A 27,439-nucleotide genomic window follows, 5' to 3' on the forward strand; every position below is an offset into this window, starting at 1 on the left:
ATATCAGGAGGACTGATCTGACTTTTCTTGCTAAGTATTAGATGTCATTCTCCCATGCCAACATTCAACCGTGTTCTCATGTTTCAGATATCACTCTCAGCAAGGCACTTCTCCTCTACTGTGTGCTTAGAAATATGAGCATTAACATTGGCCAAGTGATTGCCAATGAAATACAAATGTGTGCCAACACGATGAACAACAAGGCACCTTTAGGGCATCCTTCCTTGATTACACACATGTGCAAGATAGCTGGATGGATACTTCTGCTCCACCATTGGAGAGGCCGGGAAAATCCATTGATGAGGCCTATTATAGGCAGTATTGTGGAGGAGAGGAGGCAGCTCATCCAGTTCCACCACAATGTCCTCATAGAGAAAGAAGACTAGCATAGAGTCAGGCATCTGCAGAGACTTATGAGGCAGAGCCATTCCATATGAGAGACATGTACATGTCTCTTATAGGTGCACAAATGCAATCCATCCACAGAGGACAGGTGGCAACTGCTGAGATGATTATTGGGCTATATGATACACCTCCAACACACAGGTGGACTATGGCTGAATTCCACAGTGTGGTGGATTGGCCAGAGAAGCAAATCCAAGGCAACAGAGCTGGAGCAGCTGAAGCTTCAGCTATGGAGTAAGATGAAGATGATGATGATGATGCATTTGAGGATGCTGAAGATAATGAAGAGGAGGAAGATACAGATGACAGCACAGGCTGATGAGGAGCTGAGATAGCATCTACTGAATGATGCTATCAGCACTAGAGTAGGATGTTTTCTATCTTTGGTTTTGTAATTTTGAACTTATTTGCTTCTGTTTTTAGAATAGGATTGATGTACTCAATTTGAAACTCGTCTGTGTTTGATGGTTTGCTTATGACTTATTGCATGATGAGTATTGCTTGATGATGTTTGGATCTTGATTGATGATTGAGAATGTGCACATTATATGCTTATACAGGTGGTTCACGAGCTATGTGAACAAATGCATGATGTTGTGATTGTGATTATGATGTTAAGCAGGATGTTTATGTCAAATGTGAATGAGCTTATATATGAGATTTTGAGCTCCAGAGTTGCTGTTGAATATTATTACTTTGAAAGCATGAATGACTTTGCCTAGGTTTTCTATGATTGAATCACTTGCTTGTTTGAATCATATGATCAAGGACATTTATTGGTAACCCTTTTATTAGCCAGATGCATGAATTTAGCCACTAAAAGAGAGCACTAAGTGAGCTATCCTTTGAACCCTTAGCCTTGAACATGATTTGAAAACCCTTTTTGAAAAGCTTTACCTTGAGATAAGTTGAAAATATTTTGTGGTATTGATAAATGTTCAAGTTTGGGGTTGTTGGAAAATAGAAAGGGAAAATAAAAAGCATTGACCCAAAAGTTAAGCATGTGAAAAGCAAAAGAAAAAGAAAAGAAAAGCTCAATGCAAAAGAAAGTTGGGAATAATTAAGAATGGTTGTGTTTAGATGATTCTCTTAACTCAAGGGTTTTTGTGATCCAGAAAAACCAATTGTTATTGTTAGCCTAGCCACATTATAAGCCATTGAAAAGTCCTTGTGATGATGCTTGCTTGCAAGTGTTTTTTATTGTGGTTAAATGAAAGGCAAAGTTGATTCATGTGACATTGGGATAGTAAAGTGAATGAGTGAATATCTCCTATACACTTGTGTGTTTAAGTGAAACACTTTATCTAGTGAGGATATATTCCATGAACACATAATAACATCTTTGCTTAGTTAATTGATCATTCCTGAAAATAGCATTTGTTGAATATTATGTGATTGAGTGAACACTGAAAGCATGTTCACATCTTGATTGAAGTCTATTTGAAGAGAATCAGCAAGTACCGCTCAGCGTCATTTACCGCTGAGCGGCACTTTTCAAAACTCGTTGGCACCGCTGAGGGGTAACTATGCCGCTGAGGGGAAGAATTGGCAACGTGTTACTACCGGTAAGCGGTATTTACCGCTGAGCAGCACTCTTCTGGGCTTAGGCCTACTTTTCTATATTTTTAACAACTTCTGTATTTTCTGTAGTTAATTATTATAACTAGTTTTTAGTATAAATGATTATGATATCAAAAAATACTATGATTAACATTATTTGGAAAACAAATTTGACCCCTCTCATGCATTATTTCTTCGCTTTTTAGTTTTTTAACAAACGTGTGATCAATATCGAGCCACGTTGTCATTAATATGACCATAAATAATCATTAAAAACTCATTTGCATTTCTTAATTTATAACGCTTTTAATCGATTTTTTATTACTTAGAATCGATTATATTAACTTAGCAAAATTAAGAGTGGAATTATATGAATATAGAGTGGCACATCAAACTTTTTAACTTCAAGCCCTCCAAATCTCCCCTTCTTCGCGGGTGATTCAAAAGAAGAATTTTTCTGGGGAGCGGGACGTCATTTTATTTTTAAATGAATCAAACAAAATTTATTGCTTTTTTTCTAAATGATGTTTGAACGTCGAATTTGGCGGGGCTTCGACGTTCATACAAGAAGGTGGAGTGTGGAAGTTACTAAGCATAATTACACGATGTACATCATCAGTTCATCTATAAATATAACTTGCATTTCACATAATCCCTGCCTCCTGTTTCCGTATAGAACATATTAGGATTCATGTTTTTTATATCCTTGGTGTTTTCCTTTCCTTAGATTTTGAAACATGTTTGTTCTTTAAATTGCAATTTGCTCGGTTGAATTTCAAAGTGCCTCATTCATGTCTCACTTCATATGAAGGTGGCCTTTGAAATTCAAGTAAACAAAATGCTTTTTATAGTACAAAAATGATTAAGTTATCTTACTAAAAGGGAAGTGCTTAGGAAAAAGAAATATGGTTCACAATATGTTTAATGCTAAAACAATTTTGAGATCTAAAATAATTATATAAAAATGTTGTTCAACTTCATCATTTAAAATTGTTTGATTCTTTTTTAAATTGTCCATAAGTTGCACTCCTCCATTAGATTTCAGAGCTATCTTTTTTCTAAGGGAGGATACAACTTAAGGATAATTTAAATTTGGAATCAATTTACATAGTTGGCGTCGAATGTTGAGTACCCATGATGGAAAGACCTGGAGTTTATTCATTGTTCACATCCATTTTATGTGATAAAGGACGTCCTATACCCCCTTAAAACACATCATCTAAAATGAATCTAAAGATATTTATTACTTTTTCACTGAATTATGTTTTAACGTCGAATTCAGCGGGGAATTGACGTACATTTGGATCAAAAAGTACATTTCGATGAAGTACATTTGCATATATTTTGTTTTTCCCCTCTCATAGAACGTCGAAGGCAGCGTGACAGTGACGTGAAGGGAATTGCAGTATGTTGGGAGCATTAATGGTGAGCTCTTAACTTCAAATTAATAGAACATCTTATTTGATATGGCTTTGACGTTTTTTTCTTCCGCAATAGCAAAAGGTGGCGCTCTTATGATTCTTTTTTCTTTAAAATTAGACATGAAATTTTTTATTTTTAGTTCTTCCTTAATTGATTCAAGTTAGCAGTGTATTGAAATATGCACTTTTAACCAGTGATCAATTTTTGATCAATATCAGAATAGCATAATCTTCTATTCTCAACTAGATTGAGGGTTAGTCCACATACGATGCAATCAACATTCATAATTCACAAATCGTTTACCAAAATAAATCTTCATTTCATTTCAATCTAAAACCGAAAGAAATACAGAAACCATAGGTGGCTTACTAGCCATGATTACAAAATAAAAAAGAAAAAAGATAGAAAAGTAGGCTATAAATAATTATCAAGAAGATTCCATTGAATCTTCATCATCAGAATCTTTAGTATGATCTTGATCAAGAGTAGGTGGACTTCCAACAGTTTGCTCATCAATGAAGAACCATCCATTCATAGTCTTTTTTAGCCTAATAGATGACAGACTTGGTATACCAATTTCTTATGACCTTTTGCACACAATTCTTCTTTCTTTTTTAGATACATCTACTCCTTGCAGTTCCAGCACCTTGTTGATAAATACTTCATATGGCAATTTGTGTGCATAATCATCTCTTGTAGTGATCATGTGGTGTTTTAGTACCATAACCTAGTTGGTTGGGATTCTAGTCTTGATAGCATTCAACAGAAATACATCTTTTGTTGACATTATGTCCTCGTTCAATCTTCCAAGCAGTAACAGCCAAGTCAGGACATAAGCAATCATTTTCTCCTCCTTATTTAAGCCATCATGTAGGTACTGCTTATCCACCCTGTACCTTCCTGGATATCTTAAGTAGTTTATATATATAGCTCTCTTTGTTAGCCATCTGTTTGACTCAAAATCACAGATATGAGAATCCAAACCTTCAGCTTTTAGTCCAGTAATATCTAACCAAACATTATCGTCAATAATAATGTTAACACCTTTGACCCTTACGTGAATGACCCCATTTACAACCCTCAGGTTTATGTAGAAAACCTCAACCAAATCTGGATAGCAATGTCCTTTCATTTGCACAAAATCAGTAAGCCCTCGATATGCAATTCATTCTTGAAAAACAAACCCTTCTTTCTTGAACAATTCCAGTTCCAGATACTTGTGAGGAACTACATTTTGTATATGTGTCCAGTATAAAAACTTTGCTCGCATGTCTCGATCACTTATCCATCCAGATGGGCTTGCGTTTTTTGTAACCCGGGCAACCTTCTCTTTACCTCTTGATGATGACGATGGAGAAGCCATTTCTGAATAGAATTCTAGCAACGTCTTTCACAATCTCGACTTCTTAACTTTATAACTTCTCAGCTTAAAAAATACAAAGGAGACTTCGAATTGTAGAGGGCATCGACGTAATAATTGTCAGCCATAAGGCAAAGAGTTAGAAAAGGACGTCAAATTTTAAGGATATTCGACGTTTTCTTCTTCATCCTCCCGCCCTCCTATTTTTCTTTTTTCCTTTATAAAACCGATCATAAGCTCCCATTACCATTATATTTCAATTTAATATTTACATTTTAAGATAACCTCCCATTAGAAATGCAACATTACCGATATTCGAGTTTTCTTCTTCAGCGTCCCGCCCTTTTTCTGTCGTTTTGTTGGTGAAATTTAAATAGAATAAAATTTTATTTGTTTAGAATATTAATTTAATTTCGTATGGAAAATAATAATAATAATATTTTATGAGAATTGAATTTAGTTATAGATCACAATAATTAAAATCGTAATAAATATTGTTATATTATTTAAAGTAATTTGTAATGAATGTTTTAGGCTAAAGATAGGTATGATTATACTAAAAGACTTTGATTGATTTTTAAATTATAATACCTTAAGTTTGAGAAAAAATTAAGTTGACTTATAAACTAAAGGTGTTAAGATAGAATATTGTGGACAAAAATGAATATTGGTCAGATAGAAAAAAATGTTGTCAAAAAAATGTTGTCGAAGTATAATTATCCAAAAATATTTAGAAAAGTTAACAACAGAGATGCATCACACAAGGTCAAATATTGAGAAGAGACAGCGTGTATGGGGAATAGTGAGACAGATCTAGACAAAAAATTAAGCAGAATGGGATGGGTCGAAGATTAAGGCAGATTAAGTTTGATGGTGGAGACTAGTTTACCCAAAATGAATGTTCGGAGATTAAGACTAAAGGTCGAGACAAACTAACATAAGTTGAAGGTCGGAATGGGCTGGCCTGAGCAAAAGGTAGGATAGAGGACTATCTCCTGATTAATAATTAGTATAGGAAATAAAATAAATTGTATTTTTCTTATCAAAGATTAACATCTTTATGGCGAATCTTTCTTTTAGGGTTTCTTAGGTGCCTTAAACATTTATACCTATATATAGGGACACCAAATACATATGTAGACATTTGGAAGTCATAAATTTGTCTTGCAATGTTGAGAGAGGATTCTTTTGGTTCTTGGTTCTCTGATTCTTATCAAAGATTAACATCTTTGTGGCAAATATTTCTTTTAGGGTTACTCAGGTGCCTTAAACATTTATACCTATACTGTGGCGTTTCCATCTTTGTCTTATGAACCATAAGTAAAATTTTAAAAAGTCGAGACAGACGGGCAAGGCATGAAAGAGATTTGTCAGAATTCTAACACAACAAAAATTTTCTTAGGGACCAACGATATGTTAACAACTTTTTTGAAAAATTACTATCACTATTTTATTGGTTTGTATATTTGAAGCAGACCGATCACAAGTACCACATAAAACTCAATGACAATCAAAGATCAAACGAACTCTTAGAACAACTTTTATTGGCCACATTGAGATAAATTATTTTGAATAATTTAATAATTATAATTAGTTATTAGTATAAATGATTATGATTTAAAAAGTCGACAACGATCAAAGATCAAACAAACTGTTAGAACAACTTTTATTGGCCACATTGAGATAAATTATTTTGAATAATTTAATAATTATAATTAGTTATTAGTATAAATGATTATGATATAAAAAATACTATCAATAACATTATTAGCAAAATACTATGAATAACATTATTTGCATTTCTTAATTTATAACGCTTTGAATCGATTCTTTATTACTTAGAATCGATTATATTAACTTAGCAAAATTGAGAGTGGAATTATGTGAATATAAAGGGGCACATCAAACTTTTTAACTTCAAGCCCTCCAAATCTCACCTTCTTCGTGGGTAATTCAAAAGTAGACAATTTCTGGGGGACAGGACGTCAATTTTTTTTTATATGAATCAAACTCAAATTTGTTGTTTTTTTTCTGAATGATTTTTGAATGTCAAATTCGGAGGGGCTTCGACGTCCAGACAAGATAGTCAGTAAGCATAATTACACGATGTACGTCATCGGTTCATCTATAAATATTGCATCCATCACATAATCCCTTGCTTCCGATTTCCATATTGAACATATTAGGATTCATGTTTTTTTATTTCCTTGGCATTTTCCTTTCCTTAGATTTGGAAACATGTTTGTTCTTTAAATTGCAATTTGCTCGGTTGAATTTCAAAGTGGCTCATTCATGTCTCAGTTCATATGAAGGTGGCCTTTGAAATTCAAGTGAACAAAATTCTTTTTATAGTACAAAAATGATTAAGTTATCTTACTGAAAGTGCAAGGGGCACTAACAAGGAGCGGCTCCTGGCAGACTTCCAGTGGAAGGGGCACATGGACGAATCGAACATACACCAGAATGAGAGGGATCTAGAGACTATATAGGTATGGGACTATACAGTTGAAGGATAACTTAAAGGGATTGATTTGGCTACTCATATCACAAAAATGCATTTGCTTTTCGGTAGCCTAACTCATAAGAACTCCATGATTAAGCGTGCTTAGCTTGGAGTAATTTAGGGATGGGTAACCTTTTGGGAAGTTTTCTCGGAAAGTGTGCGAGTGAAGAAAAAGCACATTGAAAAGCCTCATGGTCTTGGGAAAGACTAGAGATTGTGTCAAATAATTTTTTTACTTTTTCAGTGAATGATGTTTGAACGTCGAATTCGGCAGGGATTCGACGTTCAGACAATTAATCATAAATACACGATGTACTGCTTTTATAATGATTTAGTTTTCATCAGCAGATCATCTAATTTTTAATATTTTTTTATTTTTAATTTTTAATCATTTGCTCTCTATCATGAATTCTATGTGGGTAAGGTTGATAGTATTGGTTTGCAAGCCTACTATCTACCTCATGGTGTGCGACTTGAGTTGGAGTTTTAGAACTCCTTCTTGTATGACTCCTACTTCTCTTTATTTCCTCTTGGGTTTTTTGTTGTTTCTCATTAAGGACTCTAAGTTCTTCTTCCAACTTAGCAAGATACTCTTTTCTTTCAATTCTTTCTTTTTCTTTAGAAGAGTTTCTTGCCTTTGCCAAATTTTAAGTGACTTTAGCTCTTTTGCTAAATTTTTCAAAGTGGGTTTTACATCCTCACTAGAGTCACTTCCAATTTCATAGGAATTAGTCTTAGACATCCTTAAAGGTTTTCAAAAAGATGAAATGCAACAAACAAATACTTAAATTTCAATGAAAGTTCCTTATGAGACTTAAGGAGGCAAAAGACACCCAAGTTCACTTCCAGGAAAGGGAGGTGAATCACAATGGATTTCTTAAATACCAAGCCTTTCCTAGCCAAAATTTACCTTAGGCACTCTTGAACCAAATTTCTCAAAGGGAACTAAATTTGAAATTAAAGTTGACACACACTAAGTTATCACAATTAAAGAAAGCAAATAAACTAGCTATGCGGCCTAATGATTAAGTTAGAAGAACTTTGGTTCCTCCAACCAACTAACTAAAAAAACAAAAATTACTAAGAAATAAAGGTTCTTGTTAGGAGATGGGATTGAGCACCAAAGACTCCCCCAAGACACCTAACAAGGCCGTTAGTTACAAGAGAAAAAAAAATATTACAAAGCCAAAATAATTACCACCAAATCAAAGCTACCTCCCAAAGTGTTTCTCTCCTTTCTTTTTGGCTACCACTCTAGACTTCAAGCTCCCTTTGGGTCTCCACCACCTAGAAGGCTACCTCTAAGATATTGTATCACCTCACAAAGACAACCTACACCACACAAAGTAACCAAAATCGAAATTGTGCAAGAAGAAATAAGGAATAAAAGCAATAAAAAGGTCCAAAAAACAAGAAAGACTTTGCAAAAGGAATTTAATTATGACAAAACTAAGAAATCCAAGAAGACAAGCAAGAAATTAAAGGTTACGAAAGAAAGGTTAGCACTCAAAAGAAATCCTAATGAAAGGTGCTAGAATAGATTAACAAAACAAAAATTACTAGAAGAAAAATGGGTGGTTCTTATCTTTTGGCAACTTTCAGCAGATGGGGCACTAAGGCCACTCTTTTAACATCATAGCCAAGACTTTTAGCCACTGGAAAGTGAAGATAAAAACCCAAAACAGTGAGCAAAACACGTTCCAAAACAGATTGCACAAAGACAATGGTAGTGGTCTAAGCACACTATTTTTCAGCACTTTTCTAGGCTCTCTTTAGTACTCTTTTGAGGCCTTTTGCTTAAAAGCTTTTTGCACTTTTTTTTCACTCTTTTAAGGAGAAAAAGAAGACCACCACACACTTGGAACAGAGGTGATATAAGGATTTTAAAAGCCAAAAAGACAAGAAACACAAAATAGAAGAAAATCCTACTAGAATCAAAATGGAGTTGAAAACTAAAAACATCAATAGAGAATTTTTTTTTAAGAGGTTACCAATGATCTAATGGCAAGTATGAACCCAAAACATCAAAGATAAGACCCTCAAATGGTTGTGTACGGTGCAGTATTGCAAACTAAGTTATATATTTTTTTTGAAGATTTTTCAAAGTTAATAGAGAAAATTGATAAGAAAAGAACTACACATGACTCTAGACAAACATGGATGGATTAAAAATAATTAAAATGACTCAAACAATGAAATGCACCAAATATAAATCAATAAAAGACCCAACAAAAGATTAAAAACACATATTGGAAACCTAATTGGTGAAAATGGAATGGTTCCAAAAGTAGAAACTAGAACCATAAAACACAAAAAATGAACAAGTAAAAACTAACAAAAAAGACAAGAAACGAAAGCATTAAACAACAAGAAAATAACAAAGGATCAAGACCAAGAAACTTAGCTCTTTTGAAGAACTTGGCTCTGATACCAAATGATGGCAATACTCTAGCTAGGACAAGCCAAATCTAGAAGCAACTAAGCCATGTACTCAAGATGCTCACGATTTTGATGATAGTTTGCGGAATGGTGGTGGATGAAGATAGAAGGCTCACGGTTTTGGTGTGTTGAATGGTGAAGGATCAAGTTTTTAGGTTTATCTAAGAGAGGTTGGGCCAACTCTTGGAGGAAGGTTGCTAGAGGAAGCCACTTGGGTTGCCCTAGCCTAGGGTGACCTTAGAAGAGGTTGTGTGCACAAAATGGCAGCATAACTTTACTATATTTTCCAAGGTGATTACATGATGGAGAGCACCTCTATTTATAGGCTAAGGTGTCTCAAAATGGGCTGAAACTTTAACCTAAAAGAGCCACCTTGGTTGGCTTGGAGAGCAAGGAGAAATCCTCTCCAATAAGAGAGAGACAAATGGCAAAAAAACCTCTCAAATGAGAGAGTGACATGTGGCCACTACCTATGGAAAAACTCTCCATTCCTAGAGTGACACATGGCCACTAACTAGGAGGAAAAAATCTCCAATAAGGTGCTTCCAAATGCCTTGGACGAAAATGACTCCTTGGCCTCCAAGTTTTTTCCAAAACGTTGACCCCTTGGTCAACTCACCAAAGAGGACATCCAAGCAAGGTCAACATTGGGCCTTGGCCCTTTGTTGACTTGGTTGGTCAAAACCCTATTCTTCTTGGCCCAAAATACAAGGCCCAATCAAACCTATACTACTAGGCCCAACGCCCAAATAAAATCCTACACTATTGGGCCCAAATACAAGCCCAAAACTTATTCAATGATGGCCCATGAAGAGAAAAGTTTGACTTTGACTTCACCTTCTTTGTTTGACTCCTCTTGTATTTTTTTGGCCATGCTTATTGTGATAGGACCTTTTGTGAGATGGTTGTCATCACTTATGGTGGAAACAACTCCAAGACAAGTTAAATTTATAAAGTTCACGTCGAATATTGAGTCAATTCGACGCAAAGGCCTGGTGATTGACGTCTTTTTTTTGGGATCACTGACATCCTATATCTTAGAGGATTTTAAAAAGAAATCTCCTTTTACAAAACACAACTTCTAAAATGAAGACCAAAGATGATGGAAGACATTATAACCGAAACCAGGAAGTAAAAAAAAATAAAAAAACCAAAGGAAAAAATTAACATCAATTTGGTTGCGGAAGTAATGTAGGATAGGTTTTGAGAGGGTCTACTTGATGTTCATAAGTGGTAACTTTTTCCTGTGTTTTCCCCCCATGCCTTCATGGTTAACAAAGAAATGTCTTCGTTTAGTAAAGGAAAAGAAGGAAAAGACAAGATAAAAGTTAACATGAATTTGATTACCGAAGTTATGTAGGATAGGTTTTCAAATAGTCTACTTATTTATAGACGTGAAGGGCATTGGAGTGGTTGGGTGATAACAGTTGAAAAACTGTTATTTTCATGCTTAAATTTGATACTAAAAGCAACCTTTAACACTTAGAAACTAGCTTGAAAACATGCTTTTGGTTATATTTTCAGAAACCTACGTTGGCTCCGCTGAGGGGTGCAAAGGCCGCTAAGGGGAGGAAACCAACTCACGCACTTACCGCTGAGCGGCACTATTTTGGGCTTGGGCCTAATTTTCTATATTATTACGAACAATATATAAGCTTTAGGTGATCCTAGGGTTTGTATCTTTGGCTGGGATGAAGCAAACACTCTCTTTTCCACCCCTTTGAAGGAAGATCTTGGATGCTCAGGCTCCCTTTTCACCTTTCTAGGGTTTTATCTTCCATTCTTTCATTATTATTCATCTAGTTTCACCATGAATATGGTGATCTAAACCTTGTATTGTTGTTGCGGAATCAATGTAGTCTTGTGAAACTCTCATATATGGAATTAATGTTTTAACATCTTATTTTAAGATACATGCTCTCTTTCATCATTAGTTAGGGTTTTTCCTCTTTGCTTAATGCTTGCTTTGTTTAACTCATTCATTGCTATGATCATTGATTTTGTCGATATGGGAACGTACGGGGAAGTTTAGATCCGGGGAATTTCTCCCAATAGCATATTGGTTGCCTTTAAGCTCCTGCACTTCAGAACTAATTACTAGGACTGCTAGGAATTGTATGAACTCGTAATTAAGGATAGGCCTTCTTGACAAGGTGATTTAGAGAGTGACATTAACAATGATGAAAAGATTGTTGAATTCCTAAAGTATATGAGAGTGGATAAGATGAAATTGATAACCCCAACAACATACTCATCCATATAATTCATTCCGTGTTAGTTTTACTCATTTTGCCATTGATCAAATTCATGCATACATGTTTAATTACTGTCTTTTGCATTTAAAACCTACAATCAATCGTTCACAAGTCTTAAATAATCAACAAATCAGATAACTAACTAGGCCGTGAGTCCTTTGGGAAAACGATACTTGGTCTTACCTAGTTTTATTACTTGATACGATTCGATCACACTTGCCAATTGTTAAACAAGTTTGTGGCGCCGTTTTCGGTGTTCATAAATTTGTCATCAGGTTTTTGGCGCCGCTGCCGGGGACTCGTGGTTTAACTAGTTCATTTGTTTGATTATTGATTATCTTTGACTTGTTTTCTGATTTTATTTTATTTTATTTTATTTTATTTTTCTGTTTTTATTTTTCTGTTTTTATTTCCTATCTTCTTATCTTTTGAATTATATCCTTTGATTTGTTTCTATCTATCTTCTCTATCTTTTTGTGCTAACAATTGTTTTTAGGGTTTTGTGCCTAATGTCTGCAGAATGCAATCTGGTCAAGAATTTAACTATATGGGCACTCAATTCTACCAAAGTAATCTCAACCACTGGTGGGAACCTCACTCAAGCATGGATCAAAGCCAATTTTGGCAAGCTGCCGGACCATTTGATAGGCCATCACCACAACAATGGCCGCCACCACAACAATGGCATCAACAACCCTTTCTATCAGGAAGTTTGGATAGTTTGGATGACACCCTTCAACGATTTTTGAAAACTTCTAACGCTACTCAGAAAAGCATTGAAGAATCATGTAAAAGAATGGAGATGCAACTTCGTGATATTAGTTAGAGATTGAATGATGAGGTTAATACTGAAGTTAACCCTAAGGAGGAAGGGCAACCCATTGTCACTGAAAGTGACAAGATTCTAGATGAGAAAAACTTAGAGGGAGATGAGGAAAAGATAAAAAAAAAAAAAAGAAGAGTTGAGTGAGAAAAATAAAGATGAAGAAAAAGAGAAAGAAGTGGTTGAGAGAGAAGAGAGAAAGAAAATTTGTGTGAAAATAAAGAAGTTGAAAAAAAAAAGAAAAGGGAAGAAAAAAATAAGAGAAAAGAAAAAGAGAAAATTTAGGGAGAGAAAAAGGAAGAAAAAGAAGATGAGAGGAAAGAAGAAGAAATCATATGAAAAATCCCATCCTCATCTAAAGAAGAATCATAGGAAGGAAAAGAAATTTAGGTGCTTTATGGAAATCTTCAAGAAATTGGAGATTAAAGTTCCTCTGATTGAGACACCGCAACAGGTTCCTGGTTTTATCAAATTCCTGAAGAAGTTCAGTAGAAAGAAGAAAAAGAAGAAAGAACATGATATTGGGTCAAGCTAGTGACGTTAAAAGAGCGCTTGCTGGAAGGCAACCCAGTGATTTAAGAACTTTTAATTTTTGTTTTGGTGATGTAAGTTTGAACTTTTGGGTATTTTTGTTTTTGTATAAGTTTGTTACAAGGTTTACATCTACTGATAGATGTTAGGCGGAACAGTATCTACTGAAGGATACTATGTTTGTATATACCTACTGATGGGTGTTGGATGATTTTGGGTCAGGCTCGTGACGTTAAACAAGCGCTACCTGGGAGGCAACCCAGTTGATTGCTTTTATCTGTATTGTTTGTTTTGATTCTGCTTTAGTTGCATAATAGGGTTGTGCATGAGTGATCTGAGAATTTTATTGCAGGGAGCCAGTGAGGGGTATGTTTAGGACGCATCTAGGTCAAGCCAGGAAGAAGAAGATCACTTCCCGAAAGTGCCGCTGAGCGGTAGTGTCGCAGACTGGGCTTAGGTTGCCCCTTAGCGGAACCCGAGCCCATTAGGGTGTTTTTATACCCTAAGCTGCGCCTTGGCCTCTCTTTTCATACTTTTCTCTGCACACACACTCCTACATACTCTTTCAAAGGATCTCTAAAATTTTTCCCTCATCCCTCTTGAGAAAATCTCTCTTTCACTCACTTTTTCACTAGTTCACTAGTTCCATCTAAGTTTGGGGTTGGAAGAGAGCATCATAGCTTGAAAGCATTCTCCATTCATCTAGCATCTCCACCCAAGTAAGTCAAGCATTTTTCATTCTAGCGTTCTTGAGTTGAATTGGATTGTTAAAGCATGAATTTTTAGGGGTTTTGATCTTTATGCATGATTTGGTGATTTAATTGATGTTTGAACCGATTAAACTGAATGATTGTGATCTGGAAAACTGAAAAGTGCATGTGGGTGGAGTTTGGATAAGCCAAAAGGAGCTTTTCAAAATTCTGCAGATTTACCGCTCAAGGGTAACTTGCCGCTGAGCGGCACTCTGACAGACTTGCGGTTTTTGCTGAGTTGCGTTCTAGATAGATGCACTGGTGGCGCTGAGGGGTGATTTTGACCCTCAGCGGTGGTTTAGCTTCGAAATAATGGTGTTGGATGTGTTTTACTAATGATTAACAACATGTTTGTGGTTTTGTATCTGTGTTTGATGTAGGAATGGCATCCTCTTCAGGAAAAAGAATGAAGACCATGGCATCCAAAAGAAAAGAAAAGGAACCAGAACAACCCCATTCTAGTAGGTTCCTATCTCGCAAACATGAAAAGCACTTCAAGGTGGTCCAAGATAGGAGACTACTTATGGAGAGAAAGGTTGGAATGATACCTAACTTTGCTCCTCAATTTGGAGAGCAATTGTTGGGGAATGATTGGGGGAAGCTAGCCACATACCCTACACCTGCCAATATAGCTGTGGTGAAAGAATTCTACACTAATGCAAGAAAGATTGGTGATTATCCAGCTGAGAATTACCTAGGTTATGTCAGAGGCCATGCTATTAGGTATGATCCTGATTCCATCAATAACTTCTTGGACACTGTGTGGGCTGGTGAGCAGTGCCAGTTTGCTCTCTGTATGGAAGAAGGCGCTGATTTTGATGACGTGGAGAGAGTTTTATGTGTACCTGGAGGACATTTTCAGAGGAATAGAACTGGCTTTGTGGTTAACATTAGGAGAACTGACTTGACTCCTCTTGCAAAGTATTGGATGGCATTTTCTCATGCCAACATTCAGCCATGTTCTCATGTGTCAGACATCACTCTTAGCAGGGCACTCCTTCTTTACTCTGTAATCAGGAACTTGAATGTCAATATTGGACAGGTAATAGCTGATGAGATAAGGATGTGCGCCAACACAACAAACAACAAAGCACCCTTAGGACATCCTTCTTTGATTACACACCTCTACAAGATAGTTCGAGTGGATACTTCTGCTTCACCATTTGAAAGGCCAAGGAAAGCAATTGATGAGGCCTATTACAAACAATACTGTGGAGGTGAGGAGGCGGCTCAAGCAGTTCCACCACGCCGTACTCGCAGAGAAAGAGGGCAAGCACAGAGTCAGGCATCTGCTGAGACACATGAAGCAGAACCTTTCCAGATGAGGGACATGTACATGTCTCTTATAGGTGCACAGTTACAGTCTATCCACAAAGGGCGGGTAGCCACTACTAAGATGATTGTTGGAATGTATGATACACCTCCAGCACACAGGTGGACTATAGAGGAGTTTCATAATGTGGTAGCCTGGCTAGAAGAGCAGGTACAAGGAGACAGAGCTGAAGCAGCTGAAGCTTCAGCTATGGAGATGAAAGAAGATGATGTTGATGATGATGAGGATGATGCATTTGAGGATGCTGAAGATGAGGAAGAAGAGGAGGATACAGATGACAGCTCAGATTGATGAGGAGCTGAGATAGCATTTATTGATGAATGCTATCATAACTAAAGTAGAATCTATGTTTTTGTTTGGTTTTCTAAACTTATTTATTTGTGTTGTTTAGGGTTTGATGTACTCAATTGGAAACTTTATTTGTTATGATGGTTTTCTTATGAATGTGAATGTTTGATAAGTAATGCTTGATGATGCTTTGATATGGATTGATTTTGAGATGTGTACATCACATGCTTATACAGGTGGTTCACAAGCTTTGTGAACAAATGCAAGTTATTATGATTGTGATTGTGATATTAAGCAGGATGTGTATGTCAACTGTGAATGAGCTTTTATGTGAGGTTTTGAGCTCCAGAGTTATTACTTTGAGTGTTATTACTTTGGAAGCATGAATAACTTTGCCCAGGTTTTCTATGATTGAATTACTTGCTTGTTTGCATTATATGATCAAGGCCGTTTGTTGGTAACCCTTATATTAGCCAAATTGCATGAAATAAGCCACAAAAGAGAACACTATGTGTTCTATCATTTGAACCCTTAGCCTTGAACATAAATTTAAAACCCTTGTTGAGAGTTTTACCTTGAGTTAAGTAGAAAATATTTTGTGGTATTGACAAATGTTCAAGTTTGGGGTTGTTGGAAAATAGAAAGGGAATTTGAAAGCATTGACCTAAGAGCTAAGAAATAAGAATGTGAAAAGAAAAGAAAAAAAAACAAAGCTCAATGCGAAGGAAAGTTGGGAAAGTAAGAATGATTGTGTTTATATGATTCTCTTAACTCAAGGGTTTTGTGATCTAGAAAAACTAATTTTCTTGTTAGCCCAGCCACATTATAAGCCATAGAAAAAGTCCTTGTGATGATGCCTGCTTGTGAATTTATTTGATTGTGGTTAAATGAAAGGCAAAGTCAATTCATGTGACACTGTGATAGTAGAGTGAATGAGTGATTATCTCTTATATACTTGTGTTTGAGAGAAACACTTTACCTAGTGAGGAAATATTCCATGAGCACATGAACATCTATGCTTAGTTGATCGATCATTCATGAAAAATAACATTTGTTGGATATTAAGTGATTTAGTGAACACCCAAAGCATGTGCACGTCTTGATTGAAATCTTTGTCATGAGTTTAATTGAAGTTTTTACTTATCTTGAAAAGAGGATTTTTGAATGGAGTAAATCATTGTACAAATTAGTAGAAGATTGAGTTACATTTTGTTTGCTTGAGGACAAGCAAAGTTCTAAGTTTGGGGTTGTGATAACAGTTGAAAAACTGTTATTTTCATGCTTAAATTTGATACTAAAAGCAACCTTTAACACTTAGAAACTAGCTTGAAATCATGCTTTTGGTTATATTTTTAGAAATAAGAGAGCTGGACACGTTTATGCTTGATTTCAGTGTTTTATGCAGGTTTTAAGGTGAATTTGGTGAAAGAAGTGAAGAAGAATAGAAATGGAATCAGAAAAGACATCAAAAAAAGTGCAAAAGGAGAAGCCGCAACCACCGCTCAGCGGCAGTTTACCGCTGAGCGGCACTCAGAAACCTACGTTGGCTCCGCTGAAGGGAGGAAACCAACTCACGCACTTACCGCTGAGCGGCACTATTTTGGCTTGGGCCTAATTTTCTGTATTATTACGAACAGTATATAAGCTTTAGGTGATCCTAGGGTTTGTATCTTTGGCTGGGACAAAGCAAACACTCTCTTTTCCACCCCTTTGAAGGAAGATCTTGGATGCTCAGGCTCCCTTTTCACCTTTCTAGGGTTTTATCTTCCATTCTTTCATTATTATTCATCTAGTTTCACCATGAATATGGTGAACTAAACCTTGTATTGTTGTTGGGGAATCAATGTAGTCTTGTGAAACTCTTATATATGGAATTAATGTTTTAACATCTTATTTTAAGATACATGCCCTCTTTCATCATTAGTTAGGGTTTTTCCTCTTTGCTTAATGCTTGCTTTGTTTAACTCATTCATAGCTATGATCATTGATTTTGTCGATATGGGAACGTACGGGGAAGTCTAGATCCGGGGAATTTCTCCCAATAGCATATTGGTTGCCTTTAAGCTCCTGCACTTCAAAACTAATTACTAGGAATGCTAGGAATTGTATGAACTCGTAATTAAGGATAGGCCTTCTTGACAAAGTGATTTAGAGAGTGGCATTAACATTAATGAAAAGATTGATGAATTCCTAAAGTATATGAGAGTGGATAAGATGAAATTGATAACCCCAACAACATTCTCATCCATATAATTCATTCTGTGTTTGTTTTACTCTTTTTGCCATTGATCAAATTCATGCATACATGTTTAATTACTGTCTTTTGCATTTAAAACCTACAATCAATCGTTCACAAGTCTTAAATAATCAACAAATCAGATAACTAACTAGGCTGTGAGTCCTTTGGGAAAATGATACTTGGTCTTACCCAGTTTTATTACTTGATACGATTCGGTCACACTTGCCGATTGTTAAACAAGTTTGTGGCGCCATTTTCGGTGTTCATAAATTTGTCATCATTGGGACCAATAATTGTGTGAACAAAATGTTACGTCAAATTCAGCTGGTATATATGACGTTTTAATCTTCATCCAAAAGCCAAAATTCGCTCCATTTTTTATTATTTTTTATTTTTCTATTTAAACTCTCACTTTAACGTTCAAGCCTCATAGATCTTCGACGTTTTTTTTGTCAGAAGCACCAAAGATTTTTTTACTTTGAATTATGTTTGAACGTCGAATTCGGCCGGGATTCGACGTTCATACTATTATGTTATTTGACGTTGAGCGCATGACGTTGCGCACCCTTATATACACTGAATTTGAAAATCTTATTTACACTAAGTTTTATCCATATTGGTAAACCCTAATACTGAAAAAAATTATCTGGCATCCAAATTCAAATGTTGTGGCTGTAAGAAATGCTGATCTCTGCGGGTGGATCAGTGATGAGGAGACTCGTCTAGAGTTTCTGAGGTGGACGAAGTTTAAACAAATTGTTCCTCACAAATATTTGAACCTCGGCTTATTTGAAAAAGAGGGATTTCACTTCCAAGAATGGATTGAAACTCAAGGTCTCTCTACACTGGTCCAGATGAAGCGTGATTGGTACCCTGACTTAGTAAGGGTCTTCTACAAAAATATGAGAAACATAGATGGTGTCCTTCATTCTCGAGAAAAAGGAGTAAATGTTCACATTGACAATGATGCTTGGTTTGAACTTGCAGGATTAAAAGCCGAAGGGTTATTCTCTCACTTATGGTACTCAGAAACAAACAGATGGCTGAAGAAAAAGGATGTGTACAGTAACTGGTTAAGGTTTCCTGGGAGATACACAATTGAAAGATTATATGTGCATGAGGGACTGAATAAAGAAGAAAAGATAACAGCACACATTCTTGCTTGGGTGATTTTACCTGCTAGACCTGTACAAGTACAAGACAGAATGACAACTTAAGATGTTTTTCTGCTGCATGCCATCAAGAATGATGTTCCTACCAATTGGGTGGAAGTAATAAAAGATCATATGATTGATGCAGGGACCAAACATGCACGACATCTACCATATGTTGTGTTTATCAGCAAAATCGTGACCCTTCAAGGTGTGGATGTTAGTGGTGAAAAGAAATGCTCTTGTAACTGCTCAAATGTGATAAATCGAAACACCTTGACTTCCATTGGCCTCTTGAAGACCACAAAGGGATGGTGCTTCAAGGATGAAGAGAATATGGTTCAAAGTTCTGGAAGCACACTTGCACTAAATGAAGACCGCACCAACTTCGTCCCTGAAACCAATTTTGAAAGATTTGTTGTTGAAAAACTCAAGAGACTCGAACAGAAGATAGACGCTCTGCATGAGAAAAAGAATAAAAATGATTATCCAACTGAAGATTCAAGTGAAGAGTCTAGTGAGGAGGATTCAATGGAAATATTCTGAATTAGAATAGAGGCTGAGAATTTTAGTATGGAGTCGGTTTTGTGTTTCTATTCTGTGTTTGTTTTGCTTTTAATCTGATTGTAATCACTATGAATATGAATGAAATTGTACTACTTGAAACGAAATCCAAATCTGTTAACTTATTTCTTATGTTTTCTTTAGTAGCTCTTTCATGCGTCACCATAACTTTTGTGATGACCTTGGAAGAGCTATGAGGAAACATAACAAATACGATATCATAGTGACAAGTTACAACTAAATTTTATAAGTGGAGGACTAGATCAAGGATCCGCAAGTGTATTTATAGAAATGGACTTGACCTTTGATGTCAGCTTTTACAATATGTGACGTAACATTCCTTTTTTCCTATTTTTAACTTTTAAAACGTCGACATTTTTAAGAATTCGACGTAATAAAACTTTAAGGATTTAAAAAAAAACCCATAATAACATTAAACAATGGAAAAATATGAAAATATAACCACGAAAAGTATATATTAAAATTTCAAACAGAGTTCAAACATAAAAAAATATACTAAAATATATTAAAATATTACATTAATTTCAGAAAAATAAACTAAAATGGACTCTTCTACCTAATCTGAGTCAGATGTCTCCATAGACTCATCTTCTGTTGTGTCGTCTTCATCATCAGATTCACTCGCTGAGGGAGTTATGAGAGCATTGTCTTCATCTGATTTCTTGTGAATCATGATCAGAGATTTTTCAACTTTTGAAATTCTTGTTGAAAGCCTTCGCAATTGATCCACAACAAATCTTTCAAACTCAGTCTGTGGAGTGAAGGTAGAAGGAGTTTCGTCAACATCCTTGAACACCCACCTTTTGTTTTCTTTAGACCATTACGTCTCAATGCCGCTTTTCCTATTTCATTATATTCGGTGTACCAAATTTTTTTTTCACCAGGAAGATCAACTTGATGATGCTTCAATACACAACTGATAAAAACACCATATGGCAGAATATGTCCATGACTACTTGCAATTTCAATCATGTGCTTGATAACAGTTGAAAAACCGTTTTTTTTATACTTAATTTTGATAGTCAACCAATCCTTTTTAACTTAGAAACTTGCTTTAACTCATGTTTTGGCTTTAGTTTTGTGAATAAGAGAGTTGGAGGCGAATTTAATGGTTTTGTGCTAGATTCCCTTGATTTTGTAGGCTAATTGAATGGTTTGAAAGAAGAGTTAAAGTACCGAATGATTGGAATGCAGAAAAGTCAAACAAAAACCAGAAAAGTGAACCAGTCAACCAGAAAGTCAACTAATCAACCAGAATACAGAAAAGTCAACCAGAGTGCAGAAAATGTTGCGACTGAGTGGCGCTGAGCAATAATTTCCACTGAGCGCCAGTTTTCAGGTGCCGAAATCACCGCTGAGGAGCAAAAACAGCAGCTGAGGGGAAAAATTGAAGACCCGCACTTACCACTGAGCGGTAAATACCGTTGAGCGGCGTTTTTATGGGCCTTGGGCCACTTTTCTGTAATTTTAATGGGCTTGGACCTGGTTCCTGTTATTATTATGTTCTATTTAAGGAGTTGCACGTCCCAAGGATTGTATCTTTGGCTGGGACGAAGCACAAACACACTTTTCACCTCTTGCGGGTAGAATTGGAGATGGTGACGGTTGTCCTCTTCTCTTTCTCGGGTTTTTCTATCTCTTCCATTCTTTCATTCCATTGTTCATCTAGTTCTTCCATGACGATGGAGAACTAAACTTATTTTGTTGTTGGGAATCAATGTAAATCCTTAGAAACTCTCTTGTATGGAATTTGTTCTTCAAGATCATTTTTATGATACATGCTTTCTTTCATTAATAGTTAGGGTTTTTCCTCTTTGCTCAAAGCATGCATTGTTGAACTCATTCGATGTCATGATTATTGGTTTTGTTGATATGGACACATATGGGGAAATCTAGATCTGGGGAATCTCTCCCAACAATATATTCAAACCTAGACATAGGAGTATGATAGTTGGTTGCCTTTAAGCTTCTGTTCACTATAATGCATGACTAATTGCTAGGGAGACAAGACATTATAAACTAGTGATTATGATTAGGCTTTCTTCGCCGAGACAACGGGTTTAAAGTAATTTAGAAAATGATATTAACAATTTGTTCACAAGTTTTAACTAATCAATAAATCACATAACTGTCTAGGCTGTGAGTCCTTTGGGAGAACGATACTTGGTCTTACCAGGATTATTACTTGATACGATTCGGTTACACTTGCCGAGCGTTAACAAGTTTTTAACTCCGTTTTCGAGGATTGAAAATTTGTTCATCAAGTTTTTGGCGCCGTTGTCGGGGATTCGTGGTTTAACTAGTCTATTTGCATGATTTTTGATTACTTTTGACTTAATTTTTGAATTTTGTATTTTCTGTTTTTATTTTCTATTTTTATTTTCTGTTTTTATTTTTTTGTTTTTATTTTCTATTTTTATTTTCTGCTTTTATTTTTCTGTTTTTATTTTTCTATTTTTATTTTTTTGTTTTTATTTTCTATTTCTATTTTCTATTTTTATTTCCTATCTTCCTATCTTTTCAATTATATCCTTTGATTATTTCTTCTCTTTTCTATCTTTTTGTGCTAACAAAATATTTCTAGGGTTGTGTTTCCTTATGTATGCAGGATAATATTCGGACTAGAAGCAAATGGATTTCTGAACCTCTTCTTGAAGGCCTGGACGAAAGTAGAAGGAGGAGGAGAGTTCGAACTTCAAGAGAATTATTTCCTTCTCCTGAGACACTCTTACAACCTTCACCACCAAGGTCTTACCATAGCATTGAAAATATGGCAGAGGAGAATAATGGTAGACGGAATCTTGCAGATTACACCACTGTGGTTGGCCGTCAATATTTTAACAGTATAGCAAGGCCGACGGTCAATGCTGCAAACATGAAGGTGAAACCGACATTGATACAGTTGGTGAAAAGCAATCAGTTTAATGGGCTATCACATGAAAGCCTGTATGAACATCTCACCACCTTCAATGAAATCTGTAACACCGTGAAGATAAATGGAGTGTTGGATGAAGCCATCAAGCTTAGCTTGTTTCCTTTCCTATTGGGAGGCAATGCTAATTTGTGGTTAAATTCTTTTTCAGAAGGTAGCTTTACAGAATGGGAAGTTGTGGTTGCAATGTTTTTGAACAAATACTTCCCACAATCTAAAGTCAACAAAGGGAAGCAAGAGATCTCTTCTTTCAGACAAGGCATGGAGGAGACATTAGGTCAAGCATGGGACAGGTATAAAAGCTTATTGAGAAAGACACCTATGCATGGTTTTGAAGAAGCAGCAGTAGTTCTACTTTTCCTTGGAGGTCTTGGTTCACAAACCAAGTTGATGTTAGAAGCCTCAGCTGGAGGTAATATTGAATGTAAGACTCCAGAGGAAGCAACAGAATTGATAGAGAACATGGCTGCTAATGACATTGAAATACATAGTGAAAGAGGAGCTCCTATTCAACAGAAAGGGGTTCTACAATTGCAGTCAAATGATGCCTTGCTTGCTCAGAATAAGATTATAACTCAACAGTTGGAGAATCTAACAAAGACACTTGCTCAATTGCTGAAGGAATTAAAAATTGTTGCTCAAGTTCAACAACAGATGTGTGAACTATGTGGTGGTGACCATATTAATGGTCATTGTGCTTTTCAAGTGGAGGCCCTAGAAGATGTAAATTTCATGAACAATCAATTTCCATACCGCCAAGGTAATTTCAACCAAGGGTGGAAACCTCACCCAAGCATGGGTCAAGGTCAGGGACAATCTGGACAAGTTGGGCAATTAGGACAATTTAATAGGCCACAACAACAACCATCATTATGGAAACATATATCTACACTCACTGAAAAACATACAAAGTTGGAAGAAACTCTTCACCAGTTTATGCAGGTAACCATCTCCAATCATAACAACACTCAAGCATCCATTAGAAATATGGAGAAGCAAATGGGACAAATAACTAAGAAGTTGGAAGAAAGGCCTGATAAGAGTTTTGGGGCTAATATTGAGGTTAACCCTAGAGAAGAGTGTAAAGTTTTAGTGAGTGTAGATGTTGAAAAAGTTGAGTTAGAGAGAAAAGAAGAAAAAGAAGAGAAAGAAAGAGAGGTGGTTGAGAGAGAAGAGAGAAAGAAAATTTGTGTGAAGATTGAGAAGTTGAGTAGAAAAAGAGAAGGGAAGAAAAAAATAAGAGAAAATTGAGGAAGAAGAAAAGTAAGAAAAAAGAGGATGAGAGGAAAGAAGAAAGAATCATATGAAAGAGAAGGACTTTGAGCGCTTTATGGAAATCTTCAAGAAATTGGAGATTAAAGTTCCTATGATTGAGACATTGCAACAGGTTCCTGGTTTGATCAAATTTATGAAGAAGTTCAGTAGAAAGAAGAGGAAAAAGAGGATTGAACTTGAGCTTTATTGGGTCAAGCTAATGATATTAAAAGGGCGCTTGCTGGGAGGCAACCTAGTGATTTAAGAACTTTTGCTTTTGGTTTGGTGATGTAATTACGAACTTTTGTTATTTTTGTTTTAGTTATAAATTTTTTACAGGGTATAGCATCTACTGATGGATGCTAGTTGGTTAAGTATCTACTGAAGGATACTAGGTTTGTTACACCTACTGATGGGTGTTGGTAAGAAAGATTTGCACCTACTAATGGGTATTGGTGGATTTTGGGTCAGGCTCGTGACGTTAAACAAGCGCTACCTGGGAGGCAACCTAGTTAATTTATTATATTTTGTTTGTTTGTTTTGATTCTGCTTTAGTTGCATGTTAGGTATTGAAGGTATGAGTGATTTGAGAACTTAAATGCATGAAGTGAGTGAGAGGCATGAGTATAAGGCACCTAGGGCAAGCTAGGAAGAAGGAGAGTATGTCACATAAGTGCCACTCAGCGGAAATTTCTGCTGAGCGGTATCACTGCAGATTGGGTTTTTAGGGTTGCCCTAGCGGGACCTGAGTCCATTAGGGTATTTTTATACCCTAGGGTGCGGTTTGGGTTCTATTTTCATATTTCTTTCCTTCCACACACTCTTAAACACTTTTCTAAGAGTTCTCTACACCTTTCCCTTCATCCCCATTTACAAAACCTCTCTTCCACTCACTTTCTCACTAGGGTTCCATCCAAGTTTAGGGTTTGGGGAGCGCATTGCTATTAGGGGCTGATTTCTTCACATTCCTAGAGCATTCTTCACTAATTTGCTTGCTGGTTTTGTTGCACAGGTTGCGCTGAGGGGTTTTGATTGCCCTCAGCAGTGATTAGGAATGGTTTTAGGGTGTTGTTTATCGTTCACTAATGCTTAATCATGTTTCTTGTGGTTTTATGAATGGTGTTTGATGAAGGGATGATTCAAGACTACAATATTTAGAAGGAAGGAGAAGGAACCAGATCAACCCTATTCCAGCAAGTTCCTTTCCTGTAAGCACGAGCAACACTTCCTCATTGTCTAAGATAGTATGTTGAGAGAAGTAGGCACAACCCAGTAGAGCTGGAGCAGCTGAAGCTCCAGCTATGAAGGAAGAGGATAAGGATGATAATTTTGAAGATGCTGAAGAAGGAGAGGAGAAAGACACTGATGATAGCATGAGTAGATGAGGAGCTAAGACAGCATCTACTTATGGATGCTATCAGCACTAGAGCAGGATTTTTCTTATCTTTGGTTTTGTTGAACTTATTTGCTTATGTTTTGGAATAAGGTTTGATGTACTCAATTTGAACTTTATCTGTTATGATGGTTTGCTTATGACTTGTTGCATGATGAGTATTGCTTGATAATGCTTGGATCTTGATTGATGTTGAGATTGTGCACATTATATGCTTATACAGGTGGTTCACGAGCTATGTGAACAAATGCATGATGTTGAGATTGTGATTATGATGCTAAGCAGGATGTGTATGTGGAATGTGAATGAACTTATATGTGAGGTTTTGAGCTCAAGAGTTTTTGTGATTGAATACTATTACTTTGAAAGCATGAATGACTTTGTCCAGATTTTCTATGATTGAATCACTCGCTTGTTTGCATCATATGATCAAGGCCATTTGTTGGTAACCCTTTTGTTAGCCAAATGCATGAATTTAGCCCACTAAAAGTGAGCACTATGTGTTCTATCCTTTGAACCCTTAGCCTTGAACATGATTTGAAAACCCTTTTTGAAAATCTTTACCTTTAGATGAGTTGAAAATATCTTATGGTATTGATAAATGTTCAAGTTTGGGGTTGTTGGGAAGTTTAGAAAGGGAAAACGAAAAGCATTGAGCTAAAAGTTAAGCATGTGAAAAGAAAAAGAAAAAAAAAAGGAAAGAAAAGAAGAAAAAGAAAAGCTCAATGCAAAACAAAGTTGGGAATAAGTAAGAATGGTTGTGTTTAGATTATTCTCTTACCTCAAGGGTTTTGTGATCCAGAAAAACCAATTTTCTTGTTAGCCCAGCCACATTATAAGCCATAGAAAAGTCCTTGTGATGATGCTTGCTTGTAAGTGTTTTTTATTGTGGTTAAATGACAGGCAAAGTTGATTCATGTGACATTGTGATAGTAAAGTGAATGAGTGAATACCTCCTATACACTTGTGTGTTTGAGTGAAACACTTTATCTAGTGAGGATAGATTCCATGAACACATAAGAACATGTATGCTTAGTTGATTGATCATTCATGAAAAGAGCATTTGTTGGATATTATGTGATTGCGGGAACACTAAAGCATGTGCACATCTTGACTGAAGTTTTTGTGATGAGCTAAATTGAGTACTTACTTGTCTTGAAAGAAGGATTGTTGAATGTGGTGAACCATTGTATGGATTGGTGAAAGATTGAGTTACATCTTGTTTGCTTCAGGACAAGCAAAGTTTTAAGTTTCGGGTTGTGATAACGGTTGAAAAACCGTTATTTTTATACTTAAGACCAAGTATCGTATCAAGTGTAACCGAATCGTATCAAGTAATAATCCTTGTAAGACCAAGTATCATTTCCCAAGAGACTCACGGCCTAGACAGTTATGTGATTTATTGATTAATTAAGACGTGTGAACAAATTGTTGTAAGTTTCAAATGCAAAAGACTGAAAAGTAAATATGTATGCATGTGATGATCAATGGGCAAGAAGAAACAAAACACGTGAATTGAAATGTATGGATGAATATGTTGTTGGGGTTTATCAATTTCATCCTATCCAATCTCATGTATTCAGGAATTCATCATTCTTTTCATTAATGTTAATGCCACTTTCTAAATTACTTTAAACCCGATGTCTCGGCGAAGAAAGCCTAATCATAATCACTAGTTTACAATGTCTTGTCTCCCTAACAATTAATCATGCATTATAGTGAACAGAAGCTTAAAGGCAACCAACTATCATACTCCTATGTCTAGGTTTGTAATATACTGTTGGGAGAGATCGGATCTAGATTTCCCCGTATGTGTCCATATCGACAAAACCAATAATCATGACATCGAATGAGTTAAACAATGCATGCTTTGAGCAAAGAGGAAAAACCCTAACTATTAATGAAAGAAAGCATGTATCATAAAAATGATCTTGAAGAACAAATTTCATACAAGAGAGTTTCAAAAGGATTACATTGATTCCCCAACAACAATAAAAGTTTAGTTTTCCATCGTCATGGAAGAACTAGATGAACAATGGAATGAAAGAATGGAATAGATAGAAAAACCCGAGAAAGAGAAGAGGAAAGTCGTCACCATCTCCAATTCTACCCCTAAGGGGTGAAAAGTGTGTTTCTGCTTCGTACCAGCCAAAGATACAAACCCTAGAATGTCCTAAAGCTTATATAGTATTCTAAAAATTACAAAAAAGTAGC

The sequence above is a fragment of the Vigna angularis genome, chromosome 6 (genome assembly GCF_016808095.1).
Source record: "Vigna angularis cultivar LongXiaoDou No.4 chromosome 6, ASM1680809v1, whole genome shotgun sequence".
NCBI classification, from domain to species: domain Eukaryota; kingdom Viridiplantae; phylum Streptophyta; class Magnoliopsida; order Fabales; family Fabaceae; genus Vigna; species Vigna angularis.